Source organism: Mustela putorius, unplaced genomic scaffold, assembly GCF_011764305.1.
Source record: "Mustela putorius furo isolate JIRA1106 unplaced genomic scaffold, ASM1176430v1.1 tig00000738_pilon_pilon_pilon, whole genome shotgun sequence".
NCBI classification, from domain to species: domain Eukaryota; kingdom Metazoa; phylum Chordata; class Mammalia; order Carnivora; family Mustelidae; genus Mustela; species Mustela putorius.
The window spans coordinates 1,482,271-1,496,806 of record NW_025421463.1 but is presented as its reverse complement, the minus strand read 5'-3'; the positions used below and the strand labels follow the sequence as shown (position 1 = coordinate 1,496,806).

General features: G+C 55.4%; 1 protein-coding gene and 1 long non-coding RNA gene across 8 annotated transcripts in view; one reads left to right on the top strand and one right to left on the bottom strand.

Moving 5' to 3' along the window:
* Positions 1-1,340: 1,340 nt before the first annotated feature.
* On the bottom strand, positions 1,341-2,892 carry LOC123393074. Its single transcript, XR_006607780.1, has 2 exons — positions 2,531-2,892; positions 1,341-1,542 (listed from the first exon to the last, which is right to left on the bottom strand). It is a non-coding gene; the product is annotated as an uncharacterized LOC123393074 (long non-coding RNA).
* A 125-nt stretch (positions 2,893-3,017) lies between these two features.
* The window catches only part of ARHGAP8 (Rho GTPase activating protein 8), a 56,021-nt gene continuing 44,502 nt past the window's right edge, over positions 3,018-14,536 (top strand). For 4 of the 7 annotated variants that reach the window (XR_006607778.1, XR_006607779.1, XM_045083721.1 and 1 more), the window contains exons 1-2: positions 3,031-3,088; positions 10,453-10,558. The gene's annotated coding sequence lies outside the window, so the exon portion shown is untranslated. Of the gene's footprint in view, positions 3,089-5,175; positions 5,892-10,452; positions 10,559-14,536 lie in introns of those variants that run through there. The other 3 variants (XM_045083722.1, XM_045083724.1, XM_045083723.1) reach the window with 3 other exon arrangements.

Here is a 14,536-nt window from a genome sequence, read left to right as displayed (position 1 = left end):
TTATTTATTTATTTGACAGAGAGAAATTACAAGTAAGCAGAGAGGCAGGCAGAGAGAGGAGGAAGCAGGCTCCCCGCTGAGCAGAGAGCCCGATGCGGGACTCGATCCCAGGACCCTGAGATCATGACCTGAGCCGAAGGCAGCGGCTTAACCCACTGAGCCACCCAGGCGCCCTAAATAAATAAAATCTTTTAAAAAATAAATAAATTGATGTCATTGTCATGTTTTGAGAGCAAGTACTTGGTGTTGAAATGGGCCCATTCCTGCTCCGTCCAGAGGCTCAAACACGCACTTGTGTGAGAAGTTAGCCCCGCAGTCCGTTCCTCGCTACCTGGAGCCCTCTGGCAACAAGGAGGGGATGTAATCATAATTTGCAGGTGCACTATGTTAGTTGAACAGGCTGGCTGGTGAGGCTACAAATTCTTTGCACATGAAAAGGCAGCTACTTGGGTAATGATGTCCCTGGGCATACCGGGGAGCAAGAGTGACTGAGTCCAGCGACACAAACAGACCGGGTGCTGTCACTCACTGCCGACTAGATCCTGAGGCCCGGAGAAGATCGAAGATCGGCAGTGACACAGGAAAGGAGTTTATGTCAGCGAGGCTGACCCCGGGAAGACAGCGCCCTGACATCTCAAACACTGCCCCCAGAGAGCTGGAAGGATGTGTGGGTTTACGGAGGGAAAAGGTGGGACAAAACCGGTGGGCAGGTGCAAGTGGGCGGTACAGGTCAGGCCGGTCATTGTCACGGGCTCGGTCACCCGGGGGACTTGCTGGCTCAGGGTGGGCCCTGTTGCTTGAGGGGGTAGTTTTGGTTCCCATCGGAGGACGCTTTGCCTGCACGGTCTTTTGTGGGAGTTAAGAGATGCGCTGGAAAGAACTTAGTGGGAAGGTCCACACAGAGGTCAGCATGGAGGCCGTGGGAATCCTCTTTCAACGCGAGCAGGAAACTGGAGTCATTCTTTCATCCACATTGATTGGGGCAGGCAGTGAGCAAACCGCCTGTCATGCAATGGGAACAGCCAGCGTTTGGAGCTGGGCACTGGTCCTGTCTATACTAATCCATATTCATTTCCTTTATGGTTATCATTAGCAAAACTGGCGTGAAGCTGACTGTCTTGACTTTGGGGAGGTTAAGGTCTTGGTCTAACTCCTTTCCCATTCCTGGAATGGTTGTGTGTCTTAGACTCAGCCGATCGGCGGCCTTCCCTGGGTTTGTTTTTCTTTCTTTCTTTCTTTCTTTTTTTTTTTCCTGCTAGAATTGTCAGGAGAGAAATTCTGCAATTTGGTTAAATAAATCAGAGGATGCTTTGGGTTGTAAGAATCAGAAAACTCTAAACTAGCTTCAACAATGAGAAATTTATTGGAGCATCAAAGCAGAATGTCCAGAGGTTCTTACAGGCTTCAGGACAGGTTTGATCAAGGGGTTCATCACTGTCACCAAGGACCCAGCTCCTTGCCATTTCTGTTCAGATCTCTTTGTCCGTATCTCTTTGTGGTCACAGGATGGCCCAGTGTGTCTAGTGCACTGATGTACCTCATCTAGGTTGGAAGAGAGAAAAGGAAAAGGTAGGACTTCTTTTCCACCAACTATTCCAGCTGGACTGGCCTGAACTGCTCGCTGTGGCATGATGAAGACCTGTGTTGACTGAGCTTAGGCCCAGTTACTTCAAGAACCTCGTAAGCATCACTGGTTAAGAAGAGTAGTATTGTGCCGACTGACATCTGTGCTCACATATCCTGCTGGAGGTGGGGAGAGGTCAGTATGCCTGGTTGATTATCTTGGCTGCCGTTGGAGGCTCCTGGGCACTACAGAGCCCATCGCACCTGGGACACCAGCAGCTGTGCAACCTTCCATGCAAAGCAGCCTGGGATTATGGAGCTGCTTGTCCCTCCCCGCCTCTCCTCCTCCCAGAAGGGAAGTGGGGAGAGCAGGAAGGGGAGCACTGGATCTGGGGCAAGGGAAGGATCCTCTGGCTGCTGTGTTGAGGCCAAAGAGGCCAGGGCAGAGCAGGGAGGGCCCCGTGGGAGGAGGCTGTTGCAGGAGCCACCTGAGAGGAGTGGGTGGGTGGCGCTTGATCTCTTTGGGCCAGTGTAGGGGAGAAAAGTGTGGGCACCGATTGAGAAGTAAAAGCCATCTGGGCTTGCTGAGGGACCACGTATGGGACCTGAGAGCTGGAGAGGAGCCAAGGATGACCCCTAAGGGTTTGGACAGCGCCCCTGGAGAATGAGATAAGAAGCCCCGGAGAGGAGCTGGGCGCTGTCTGCTCAGGCCACCCCCCTCCCCCCATGGAGATGTCAGGTGGGCGGTTAGAGGCAGGACTCTGGACAGGAGATAGAAGTTAGGGATCATCCGGGTATAGACCATATCAAAAGCAGGGCGCTGGATGAGATCAGAGGGAGTGTAGGCGAAAAGGGGGTTCAAACTCGGCCCTGGAGCATACTGCGGGTCAGAACAGTAACAGCTCCCAGAGACAGAAATGCACCGCTTGGCCCCCAGGGACCCTTTAGAGGCCCAAGTCTTGGTCACCTCTTCCAGGAAGTCTTCCGTGCTCCTCAGAATGGGTCAGGGATTGCCCGGCCACTCTCTCTGGGGAGTTCGGAGCTCAACAGCGGTCCCCATCGCAGTCCCGGGAAGGCGGCTCTTGGCCCAGAGGACTCTTTGGGAGATTTTTGTTGAATGTTTCTTCTCGGTTCCTCGAACCTCCCTGCTCCGAACCTCGCTTTGCCTGTCCCTAAAATGGGGAAGCGGACCCTCAAGGAAAGCGCCAGCCCCAGGGGTGGGGGCTGTGCCAAGCGGGGCCTCGAACCAGGCAAGCCTCGGGGGCGCCTCCGGAGCTACGGGACAGGGGTTCGGAGCTCGAGCCCCGCCCAGCAGGCCGGCTCACCTGCACCGCGCGCTCCCGGCCCCGCCCAGCCCCGCGCGACCCCGGGGGTCCCCGCTCCCGAAGAGCCGCGCCGCGCGGGCAGGGGCGGGGCGAGGGGGCGGGGCGAGGGGCGGGCCCGGCGTGGGGGCCACTTCCGGGGCGGGGCCAGGTGAGTCGCGGCGCCGCGGAGCCCAGGTGAGGAGCCCGCGGGGCGGTGGCAGGTAAGGCCTGGCGTCCGCGGGCGGGAGCCCGCCTGTGCCTCGCGTGGGGACGCCACGCGGTTCCGCGGGTGTGAGCCGGCGGCGCGCTCCCTCACCGCGCAGGTGGGCGCGGCGACACGGGACGTGGCAGAGGGACGCGGGCGAACCCAGCGGCCCCGCCACGCCGTGGCCCTTGCCCTCCCCCCTTGCCCCCACACCCCTCCTTGCCCCCTGCCCCGCCTCCCTGGCTGGCCGTGCACCGCCTCCCCCCTGCGCCCTTCCTCTCCTCTCCCTCACCCCTCCCCTCTGTGCTCCCGGCCTTCTCCCCGCCTCTCCTCCCCCTCCTTACCCTGCATCCCGCTTCCCTGCTCCCGGCCTTCTTCCCTCCCCTCCCCGCCTCTCCTCTTTCTTGCTGCCTGCAGGCCCTCTCTTTTTGCCCTGCACCTCTCCCTTCCTGCGCCCCTCCGCTCCTCTAATTTTCCTCCCCTAATTCATGGCCCACTGTAGGCCCATCAGCCCCTCTCACCCCAAACCAGGGAGGTAGGACTCATCTTTCCATTTCATAGATGAGAAAGCTGAGGCTGATTCCGGCGCTCTGGCTGGGTCAGCGCCCGGAATGGAAGGCCAGGAGTTAGTGGCCAGAGACTTTGATCGCCGGGCTTGTCAGTCTCCAGAATCAGTTGGAGGAGAGGCCTGGCCCCTTTCACTGTTCTCAGGTCCTAGCATGGGGTCACTGATCTCAGCACTGGCTTGGAGGGTGTGTGTTTGCAGGGGGGCTCCCCAGGCCCCTGGAGAAGGGCCTATGGAATCCTCAGGAAGCGAGCACAGGGGAGGAATTCCTGTGGGGTGGGGGACATGGCCTTGGCCATCTGGTGGCCACAGACTTGGAGGTTTTTTTGTCTTCTGGGCGTCTGTGAAATGCAGTGTTAACATTCATCCAGGTGAGAACTCAAAATTTAAATGAAGGCTCAACAGTGAACATCCTTTGGTTGGTCTCTGTTGGCAATTTGGGGACCTTGTTTGTGGGTTTCTCCTTTAATACAGGGACTAACCATTCCTTAACCTAACACTGTGGGCAGGGGGCAGGTGAACAGGGACACAGGGTACGTTGGCCTGAACCCGGCTCCTCCTGTGGACAGCCATCTCCACACTCCCTGCCCACAGGGAAGCCAGAGCGAAGCCAGGGGCTAGTGGGAGGTCAAGGAGGGCATCCTGGAGGAGGCAGCCATTGAACTGGAAGATGGATGGGAGGTTGGCACGGAAGGTATGCATGTTGAGGTCACCCAGAGGCCAGGGGAGGTGGGGTGGAAATGCCTGCGGAGGGGTAGGTGGAGCTGGTAGGAATTTCCTTGGACGACACCACTGAGTCCTTGAAATGTGATCTCAGTGAGATGTTTGAAGGTCTCGAAACTTGAGGAGACACCCTGTGGATGCGTGGCATCTCTCCAGCAAGTTGGGTCCGTCATGGGCACGTCGTGCATGGTGGCTTCCGTTAAAGAGGGGACAGCAAGAGCTTGGACCACCCTAGAGGTGCCTGGGTGCTTATCTTCACCACGTCCAAGAATCCACCCCATTCTTTGATCTTAACCCTCTTTTGGGGATGGGGAAACTGAGGCACAGAGGCAGCAGGAGGGGGAAGGAGCCCCAAGAGGGGGCAGAGCTAGTTTTTAAGCAGGGTCACTTTCTCTCTCAGGGACTCAGCCTCCTAACCTGTGAAATGGCCCCGTTGGCCATCCTTCCCCAGAACAGTCACGATCACCATCACTAAGGGCCATTAAGCCCTCACAGAAGGCTTGATTGCCCCACCGCTGGCTCACAGCCGCTTCCGAGGCAGGACTGTGACTGTTCCCTTTTACAGAGGAGGAAAGGGAGGGAGGGAGGCCCAGGTGACTTTACGAGGTTGCAGGGCCAGCGGGCGGAGAGCTGGCCTCGTGCCCACCGTGTCACTGCAGCGTCCACACCTCCCCACCGGGCCATGGTGCCTCCGGGGGCACTGAGTTCTGCCTTCTCGGTGGAGCCATTTGAAGCCTGCCCGTGACTGCCCACCGGAGCTCTATGAAGTTAGCCTGGGATAGAAGAAGACTTTTCTATTTCTTTTCGGATAAATTATTAAACTTTTCCATCAATCCTTGGGTTGAAATGGATGCTCATGGTAAATGTACCGTGTGTATCCAGGGGCTCCCCGGGCCTCCCGGGGCACATGTAAGGGGAGCCCTTCTGGGCCCCGCACCAGGGGTGGGGATGGCCTGGAAGATGCCCGTGGGGAGGGAGCTCTTGCCGGTGACACGCCCCAGCCGTCTTGGCGGAGCCTCCTGGAACTTCTGGCAGCCAGCTCTGGGTGCTGTCCAGGTTTCTGGGTCCTTGGAGGGCAGGAGACCTGGCTGAGTCTCCGCCCCTGTTTTCTGACCTCTCAAATGGGCCACGTCAGGAGCCGGTTGTCCTGAGGCTCAGAGGGAACAGTGTGGACACTCAGTAGGGCAAGGATGGGGCTGAACTTAGTAGTGACTCTGGAGCCCCCACCCCGACTTCCCCGGCCCCCGGCTGTGTGACCTGGACCTGCTAGCCAGCCTTGCTGGCCATCTCTGTGCCTCGGTTTCCCCATCTGTAAGACACAGACAGTGTTATCACCTGCTCATTGGATTTCTGGGAGGATCAAATGAGTTAATCCACACTGAGCCCCAATACAAGATGTGGCACCTTTATAAGTGTTTCTCAGCGTCGGTTCGACCCATGGACCCTGGGAGAGTGTGAAGAGTGGACTTGGGTGTGACCCATTCCTTCCCTTGCAGAGGGCAGCCGTTCACCCTTCACTGACCCTGGACAGGTGAGCAGTTAATTTTCAGTTGAGCTGGTGACTGTCCATCAGAAGGAACTGGTTTGGCAGCTCAGGATTCCAGCAGCTCCTGGGGAGCTGTATTCCCCACCGCCCCCCTCCGCTGGTGGGCGGTGGGCAGGCTGGGCAGGCATGTTGGTTATCCGCAGGAACGCCCTGGTGGTTGAAGCTGGGGAGGATCTGGAACCAGTGGGGCTGTGGGTGGGGCTTCTGGAAAGTGCCTTTTCTTTAGGGCTTGTTCCGTGCTAAGTTCTCGGTGCCTCTGAGGCCCCTACAGCTCCCAGGTTTGGGAGCTGGGAGCGAGAGAGGGACCACCTTTGGTTCTGTGCTGTTCAAACACCTTGCAGGTTTTTTTTATTCATTTGTGTTTTCTTCTGTGTGGGGAAGTTCAGACAATTGGAAATAAGCAGGACGTCACAGCATCGGGCACTGTGTCATGCTACGGCTGAGTCTGACCTAGGCTCACCCCCACTGCGCCTGCTTCCCTCCAGACCTCTAGCCCGCTTCCTGCTACCTGCTCACCCCCTCTTCCTCTCCTACTCCTATAAAGCAGCCCCCAGACTCCATAAATATCACAGTGTGAATCCTGTTTTCTTACCATGACCGCAATACCATTGCCACGCTTGAAGCAATGAACACGGGGGCGCCTGGCTGGCTCCGTCAGTGGAACATATGACTCTTGATCTCAGGGTTATGAGTTCAAGCCCCACGGTGGGTGTAGAGACTACTTAAAATGCTAAAAGAACAACATAACATAATTCTGTAATATCCAGTGGTCAGAATTTGGATTCCCATTTGCTACAAAGAACACTTTTTATCTATTTATTTTTTTAAAAGCTTCATGAATGATTTTTTAAAAAAAGATTTTATTTATTTATTTGACAGACAGAGATCACAAGTAGGCAGAGAGGCAGGCAGAGAGAGAGGGGAGGAAGCAGGCTCCCTGCTGAGCAGAAAGCAAGATGTGGGGCTTGATCCCAGGACCCTGAGATCATGACCTGAGCCGAAAGCAGAGGCTTTAACCCACTGAGCCACCCAGACATCCCAGTAATTTTTTTTAAAGATTTTATTTATATATTTGTCAGAGAGAGAGCACGTGCACACACACAAGCAGTGGGCAGAGGCAGAGAGAGAAGTAGGCTCCCTGCAGAACAAGGAACTCGATGTGGGACTCAATTCCAGGACTCTGGGATTGTGACCTGAGCCGAAGGCAGTTGCTTGACCAACTGAGCCACCCAGGTGCCCCAGTTTTTCTTTTTAAGTAGGCTCCGTACCCAGCATGGAGTCCAACATGGGGCTTGAACCCATGACCGTGTGCATAAGACTTGAGCTGAGATCAAGAGTCAGATGCTTAACTGACTGAGCCACCCACGTGCCTCCCCCACAACCAAATTTTTTTTTTTTTTTTTTAAATCGGGATCCAGATAAGGTCTCTGTGTTTTGGTCAGTTCACCTGACTTGGGAGGCACGGCCGCCCGGTTTTGGGCGTGACCCGTGCCAGCTGTCTCTTCCTCGGTGACCACTAGGACGCTTCGCCTCAGAACACTCTGCCCCTTGGTGTGATGTCATCCCTTTCACTTGATTTGATCCTCAGGAAGGTGTCGGTGGGGCTTGTGCCTGCTGCACGGGGCAGGAAGTGGGGCCTGAGGGGAGCTGGCGGCCCCCCTAAGGGACACTGTGAGAAGAAATGACGGACGACTGGGACGGAATGAGCCCATCTCACCCTGTCCCTGCTGCTCACGGCAGCCGGCTCCGGGACTGGGTACCGACGGGAGCAGAGTCAGGTCCCTGGCTCTGGCAGGTAGAGTGGCCTGACCATCTCCTGGGACCTGGGGCATTTTTTTTTTCCCTCTGGCCGCACTGAGGGGAAGTCAGTATTTGGTCTGGCCACACTGTCACCGGATCTTTCTATAAAGAGGTGTCTGATGGCAGAAGTTTGTGGGTTTACCGGGGCTCCGTGGGTCCCACTTCAGTTTCCCAGGAGGCAATGGAGCAGATAGATTTGAATTCAGTTTGTATTATTATTATTTTTTTTAAGGATTTTATTTTTTTTAAGTTTTATTTATTTAGAGAGTGAGAGCACAGTGTGGGGTGGAGGGGCAGAGACCGGGAGAGAGTCTCAGGCTGACTCCCTGCTAAGCACAGAGCCTGACGTGGGGCTCAGTCTCCCAACCCTGGGATCATGACCTGAGTTGAAATCAAGAGTTGGGCCCTTAAACTGAGTCATGTGACCAGGAGCCCCTTTAAAGATTTTATTTTTAAATCTCTATACCCAACATGAGGATTGAACTTACCACCTCCAGACCAAGAGTCGCATGTTCTACCAACTGCGCCAGCCAGGCAACCCCACCCCCTCCCCCTGATTGAATCATTGAATTGAACGTGAGCCAATGGTAATAATAGAAACAATATAAGGATCCCTTACTCCCTGCAGGAGCCGTAGGTTCCAGGTAGCCAAGACAGCATGTGCAAAGGCCCTGGGGCAGGAACAGCTTGAAGCATTTGAGGGGCAACCTCAGATGGACTTGAGGCCCATGTGGCTGGAGCAGAGAGAGTGGGGTTGTATGGCGAGGGCCTGAGGTTGTGGTGGGGCCCAGGCATGAAGAGCCAGTCTTTCAGGTGTTTGCAGGGGTTTGAATTTTATTCCAAGAACTACAGGCAGGTGTTGGTGCTCAGAGGGTGTCAGGAGATTATGGATTGGGTAGTTGGAAGACCAGACTCGGGGAGAGCAGTCTGGGCCAGAGCTATGGGTCTGAGGGTGGAAAGCATGGGGTTGAGCATCCCATAGGAGAGGAGAGGTCCCGAGACTCCTCTGCCCTGATGGGTCTGAGTTGTATGATGGAGACTCTGGCAGGGGCCCCAGCTATGTCCTCTCCAGGGACAGAGCAGCCTGGATGGTGGGCAGTAGAGTAAGTGAGGCCAGCAGGGGGAGTGACCTTGAAGTGTTGGTAAGACCCTGCTAGGGATGTCTAGAATGCTGGACTCTGTTGTGTGCCTTTTGTCTGTTCTCTTGTTCAACAGACACTCCCAGCCCTGGGGATGGTAAATGTTGGGCCTCTGGGGTGAGTCAGACACGGCCTGGCTGTCAGTGAACTTATAGGGATGGGTCAAGGACACACAGACACATGGTGCAGTCTGAGGAGGGCTGTGATGGAGCTGGGGGCTGCCAGAGCTCAGAGGAAGGCCCTCTCCCAGCCTTGGGAAGGTGGGGCTTGGGTGGGTGGGGCAACCGGGGCATCAGGAGGCTTTTGATTATAATGAAGAGAAAACCCCTTTCTGAACTGGGTGATATATTGGCCTATGTAGCTGAAGTGGTCTGGTGACAGTGTGGAGATCAGGTATGGCTTGATCAGGGTTTGGCAGTTCCCTGCCTTTTTTATGAACCTCTGGATCTTCAGTGGGGAGCGAGTTGGCTGCAGCCATTTCAGGCCTTATCTTCATCCATGGCTATTTGGAGAGAGACTTTTCCAGTGGTCCTCTCTTGAGATCTTTCCCAGAAGCATCTGGAAGACTTTTCCTGGGGGCCTCACAGGCCTGAATGCACCCACTCCTGTGGCCCCAGAAATTGCCATGTGCTGACTGGCTTAGGCTTGGCTTCCTCAACAAACCTTTGAGAAGAGAGATAGGATTACTCTTAGGTAATCGGGCCACCTGGGAGGGCTGTGCAGGCGGTGGTGTGTACACCTGAGTGGGCACCTGGGAACTCCAGGCAGCGCACCAGGATTGCTGGGGAGGGAGCAGCCCTGTCTGCCCAGCTGGCTGTGGGAGCAGCTGAGCCTTGACATTGGTGTCTACAAGAGCCACAGGAGGGTCGGGTGGCCCCAACAATGGGACAGGTTCCTTCGCCCTTTGGGAGTACCAGGCCTGGGGCAAGGTCATGCAGCTGGAGGCAGCCTGTTGGATCCTGCTGCTGGTGCCTCAGCAGGGAATCTCGGACAGGTTCTAGTGGGTTCCGGTCCTCCTGCCCGGACAAACGGTCTTCATGTGCCTCCTTGCCAGCGTCAGGGACTCAGAACTGTCTGTGAGGTAGTGGGAGGGTCAGATTTAATGAATTTGGAACAGACCTGAAACAAAAGTATAAAAATTAGTTTTTGGGAAGGGGAGAGAGTGCCCCAGTGCGTGCACCGTGGGGGAGGGGCAGGAGAGAAGGGCTTCATCTCAGGACCCTAAGATCATGACCCGAGCTGAAATCAAGAGTCGACACTTGAACAACTGAGCCATCCAGGTGCCCCTAAAAATTACTTTTTATGGGGTCCCTCTAGAGACCCCGGATCCCAGCTCAGTGGTCAACCTTCCACTTTTCCTCCCCCTCCCCCTTAACCTCCCCCCACCGTTCTCCTCCCCCTCCCCCTTCTTCCCCCTTCTTCCCCCTTCTTCCCCCTTCTCCTCCCCCTCCCCCTTTCCTTTCCCTCCCCCTTCCCCCCGCCAGGAGCAAGGGCTCCAGCCCCTCACATGTGGACACTGTCTCCCCTTCCCCTTGGCTGTGCCAGCCCCTCTCCCTGAGCCCTGGTGCCTGTGAAATACAGGGTGAGGGACCTTCCCCTCCTTCCAGATCCCTGTAGCAGAACCCTGTTCTGAGACACAAGCTGAGCCCTTCCTCTGTGCACCCTGCACACGACCACACAACTCAAATTCAACTTAGTGCTAATTCGCCCAAGGTAAGTAGGTGTTAATTTGTAGCTACTGCATTAACAGAATTGCTTTGAGGGCCTGTTTGTGAAATGTGCAAATGCATTCTTACAGCAACAAACCATTTTGCTATGAATTATAAACAGATGAGTCCGGCAATTTGAAATCTCTGTCGCATCACGTCCGCGTTGCGGCACGCCTGCCCTGGTCCACGACTGCAGTCAGGTCCGGCCCCCCTTCCTGACTGCTCAAACCCCTCCATGCAGTGGGGGCTCCTCAGGCCTGGCTCACAGCTGGGGGGAGAGGGCTCAGCATGGAGAGCCCCCGGAGGGAATTGCCGTGGGGTGGACTGGAGTGGAGGGGGACAGAGCTTGTGCTTCAAAGCCACCGCCCAGGACAGAAAGTGTGACTGTAGTGTCTGCAGGGCGCTGAGTTCTAGGGCTCCCGGGTCCGCAGGTCCGGGCAGCAGCTCAGCCCCCAGGACACTGATCCGCTGAGGGAGGCCCATGGCGGCATTAATCTAAGGATCCAGAATGAGGGGCGCACTCGCCCGCAGTACATTTGTGGCCGAGGGGACGGGGCACTAACAGTGGGAGAAGTTGCAAAGGGAGAATCCTGCAGACGCAGGTGGTGCGGATGACGAGGGCGGGCGGTACAGATTTGGTCTCCGTGCCAGGGAGAGCGCCCTAGACCCAGGCACCCTTCTGAGGGTCTTTTCTTATTTATAAAGGGTCCCTTTTGACCTTCCCTAAACTAATGAGGTGACTCAGGCTGGGCCCCTAGAGAGGGGACCCCCTCCCCACTCCTGGTTAGAGAGTTAGAACTTTCAGCCCCACCCCTCAAGCTCCGGGAAGGGGGCCTGGGGCTGGAGCCTGAGTTCCATCCCTCTTGGTGGTGATTAGTCACCAGCTGAAGGGGGCAGAGCTCTGAGACCCTGAGGCTAAGAGAGCTTCCTGGCAGGTGAGCCACAGCACACCCTAGGGAGAGCACAGAGGCTCCATGCATAAATCTCCCCCCATTCCTTGCCCTGTGCATCTCTTCTGTTTGCCCGTTCCTGAGTCATATTCTTTCCCACAGGTCAGTGATCATAAGTCAGGTGGCTTCCTGAGTTCCTGAGTCTTCTGCTGAGTTACTGAACCTGAATGGCGGCTGTGGGAGCGCCCGAATTTGTAACCGCATCAGTTCGAAGTACACTTTAGCCTGGGTGCCTGGGATCTGGGACTGGTGTCTGAAATGGGGCAGTCACTCGTGGGACTGAGCCCTGAACCAGTGGGGTCTGTGCTGACTCCGGGTTGATTGTGTCAGAGTAAGATTAAATTGTGGGACTCCCAGTTGGTGTTGGAGGATCAGAGAAGTGGTGTTGGAAAAACATCGTTGCTGGAAGAAAACACCACACAGGGGCAGAAAGAAATTCGAGGCTCAGGGAAGAGGCTGTGTAAGGGCCCTGGGGTAGGTGCAGCATGGGGTTTGGGCAAGCCTTTGATGCCTGGTTTCTGTGGCTGCAGCCACCTGAGAAAGGACGCCCAGGGCGAGGGGGTGCGGGCGGAGTCGAAGCCCGACTTGAAGCCCCAGGCTGGGGGCCCTCTTCTCCTTGAGCCTGAGCCTGCTGTCTTGTTAGGAAGGCAGGCGGGGCTAGAAGTGCCTTTCCTCATTCAGGGTCCCTTTCTTGCAAGGCTCAGGGTGCCCAGAGCAAAGTCACATTAAAAAATAATTTCCAGGAGGGCGCCTGGGTGGGTCAGTGGGTTAAGATGCTGCCTTCAGCTCGGGTGGCGGTCTCAGGGTCCTGGGATCGAGTCCTGCATCGGGCTCTCTGCTCAGCCGGGAGCCTGCTTCCCTCTCGCTCTCTCTGCCTGCCTCTCTGCCTACTTCTGACCTCTCTCTGTCAAATAAATAAATAAAATCTTAAAAAAAATAATTTCTAGGGAAGGGATAAAGCTGTGAGTGTCATACCGATATAGACTTGAACACATGTTAAGGATTTTATTAAACTCAAGAGGGAAGCAGGCAGATGCTGTCACTGGTTGAAACGAGGTTCTGAAGCGTGGAGGCATTTACAGATCCGGAATATGGACATGAAAGCGAAAAGGGAGGGAATTGGGGCATTTCAGGGGAGGAAGGGGAGCGGGAAGACAGAGGAGTCACGGGATTCCATTGGGCAGGATGGAATTTGCACGTCTGCGGACGAGAAATGATTTTGTCTTGCTCTCGCTGTCAACAGTTTGCAGAGTTACCAAGTAGCCCCCAAAGGATGGAGTCAGCCAAGTAGGGCGTCTCTGTTCTAGACAACGTATACTTTTCCGTCAAGGCACAGGTTTGCTCCCACACCTACGAGAAGGCACCTGTGGGGACTGGTCGTCAACACCAGGAAATCCGCTGGTAGCGGGAGGTTTAAATGATAGTTTAAGACCCTTGGTGAGCAAGGGGGTCCCACTGCAGAGACCAGCCTAGGAGTCACAGGTGCGTCCTGGTGCAACACAGGCCAACACCTTGAAGAACTTCCTGGAAGGAATTCTGATAAGACAGAATTAACTGGTTGGCACAATGGGTGGGGTGGGGTGAGGGCAGGTGCCAATGTTTACTCTCCTCTTTGCATTTAAAAGAATATGTTTGACATTTCCCACCGTATTTGGAGTCATTCTGGTTCTAGGCAGGAATCAGGAAACCTGGTTTTAAGATCCAGCTCTCCACTGACTTGCTGTGTGACTTTGGGCAAGTTCCTTATCGTCTCTGGGCCTCTGTTTTCCTGCTGTACAGGGACAGTTGATGGCACAGTATGTTCACTGCGGTCCTTCCTGGGATCACTGTTTTGTGATTCTGATAATCCTTGGGAAGGAGGAATCTGGGTATGTGAGAGATTTGTCTCAGGTTCTCCAGGGACAGAGAACCAATAGATACTCATATATAAAGAGTTTTGTTTCAAGGTATTGGCTCATGTGGTTGTGGGGACTGGCAAATCTAAAACCTGCAGGGCTGTAGGAATTCTGTGTTGTAGTCTTGAGGCAGAAGCCGTTCTCTGAAAAAAACTTCTGTGTTTGCTCTTAAGGTCTTCTACTGAGGCCCACCATGCCATGGTACATTATCCACTTTACACAAAGTCAACTGGTTGCAAGTCATATCTACAAATACTTTCACAGCAACATCCAGGCTAGTGTTTGACCAGACAGCTGGGCACTGTAGTCCAGACAAGTTAACACAAAAATCAACCATCACAAGGCCAATGGGACCAGACTTACCCTGGTGCCAGAGCCCACTGCTCCCCCAGATGCCTTCTGGCCAGTCAGCACCACCTGACTGGCTCCTGGACTTGGAGAAGGCAGAGCAGTTGTGTCTGGTGGGGACAGGACACTGGCCTCCCGGAGGAACTCCTGGACTCCTTAGTGGCAGCTGTGGGACGGACTTCCTTCTGCTCTGGCTGTGTTCCCATCCTGTGTGGGGTGGGGTCCCACTGACCCCACGCAGCGGGGGGTTAGGAGCTGTCAGACTCTGGTGCAAACCCCGGGAGCACTCCAGGACGGTGTGCCTTATTTTACTATCAGGTATAGGATTGGAGGAGTGGGCATGGCCCCCGGGTCCATCCAGATAGATCCACACGCCCCACGCCCCCAGACTGGCTGTTGCCCCCGGTTGTGTGTGATGTGCCCACGTCTGAGCACGCAGACTTCAAAACGAAGCTGCCTGTGCTTTCTGAGATAGGTAGTCCGGGTGAAGGTTTTGAGCCTGTGAAGAGAAGGAGTAGTATCGCTCTGTTTGGTTCAAGCAGACTCTGGAGGAAAAACAAAGCTGTCTTGGCTTCTGTGGCTTTGAACTCCCAACTCCCCACCAGTTCCTTGCCAAGACCTCCGGCTGTGCCGCTCGGCAGGGGGGCCTTCCCCCCCCCCCCCCGCCCCAGGGCATAGGAGCAGGAAGAAGCCTGGGTGCATTCTGGTGGTCAGTGCCTCCCATGAGGCTTTGAAGGGAGAATGTTCCAGACGTGTCCTCCCCCGGGTTAGGTGGGTCCCTCAAGACAT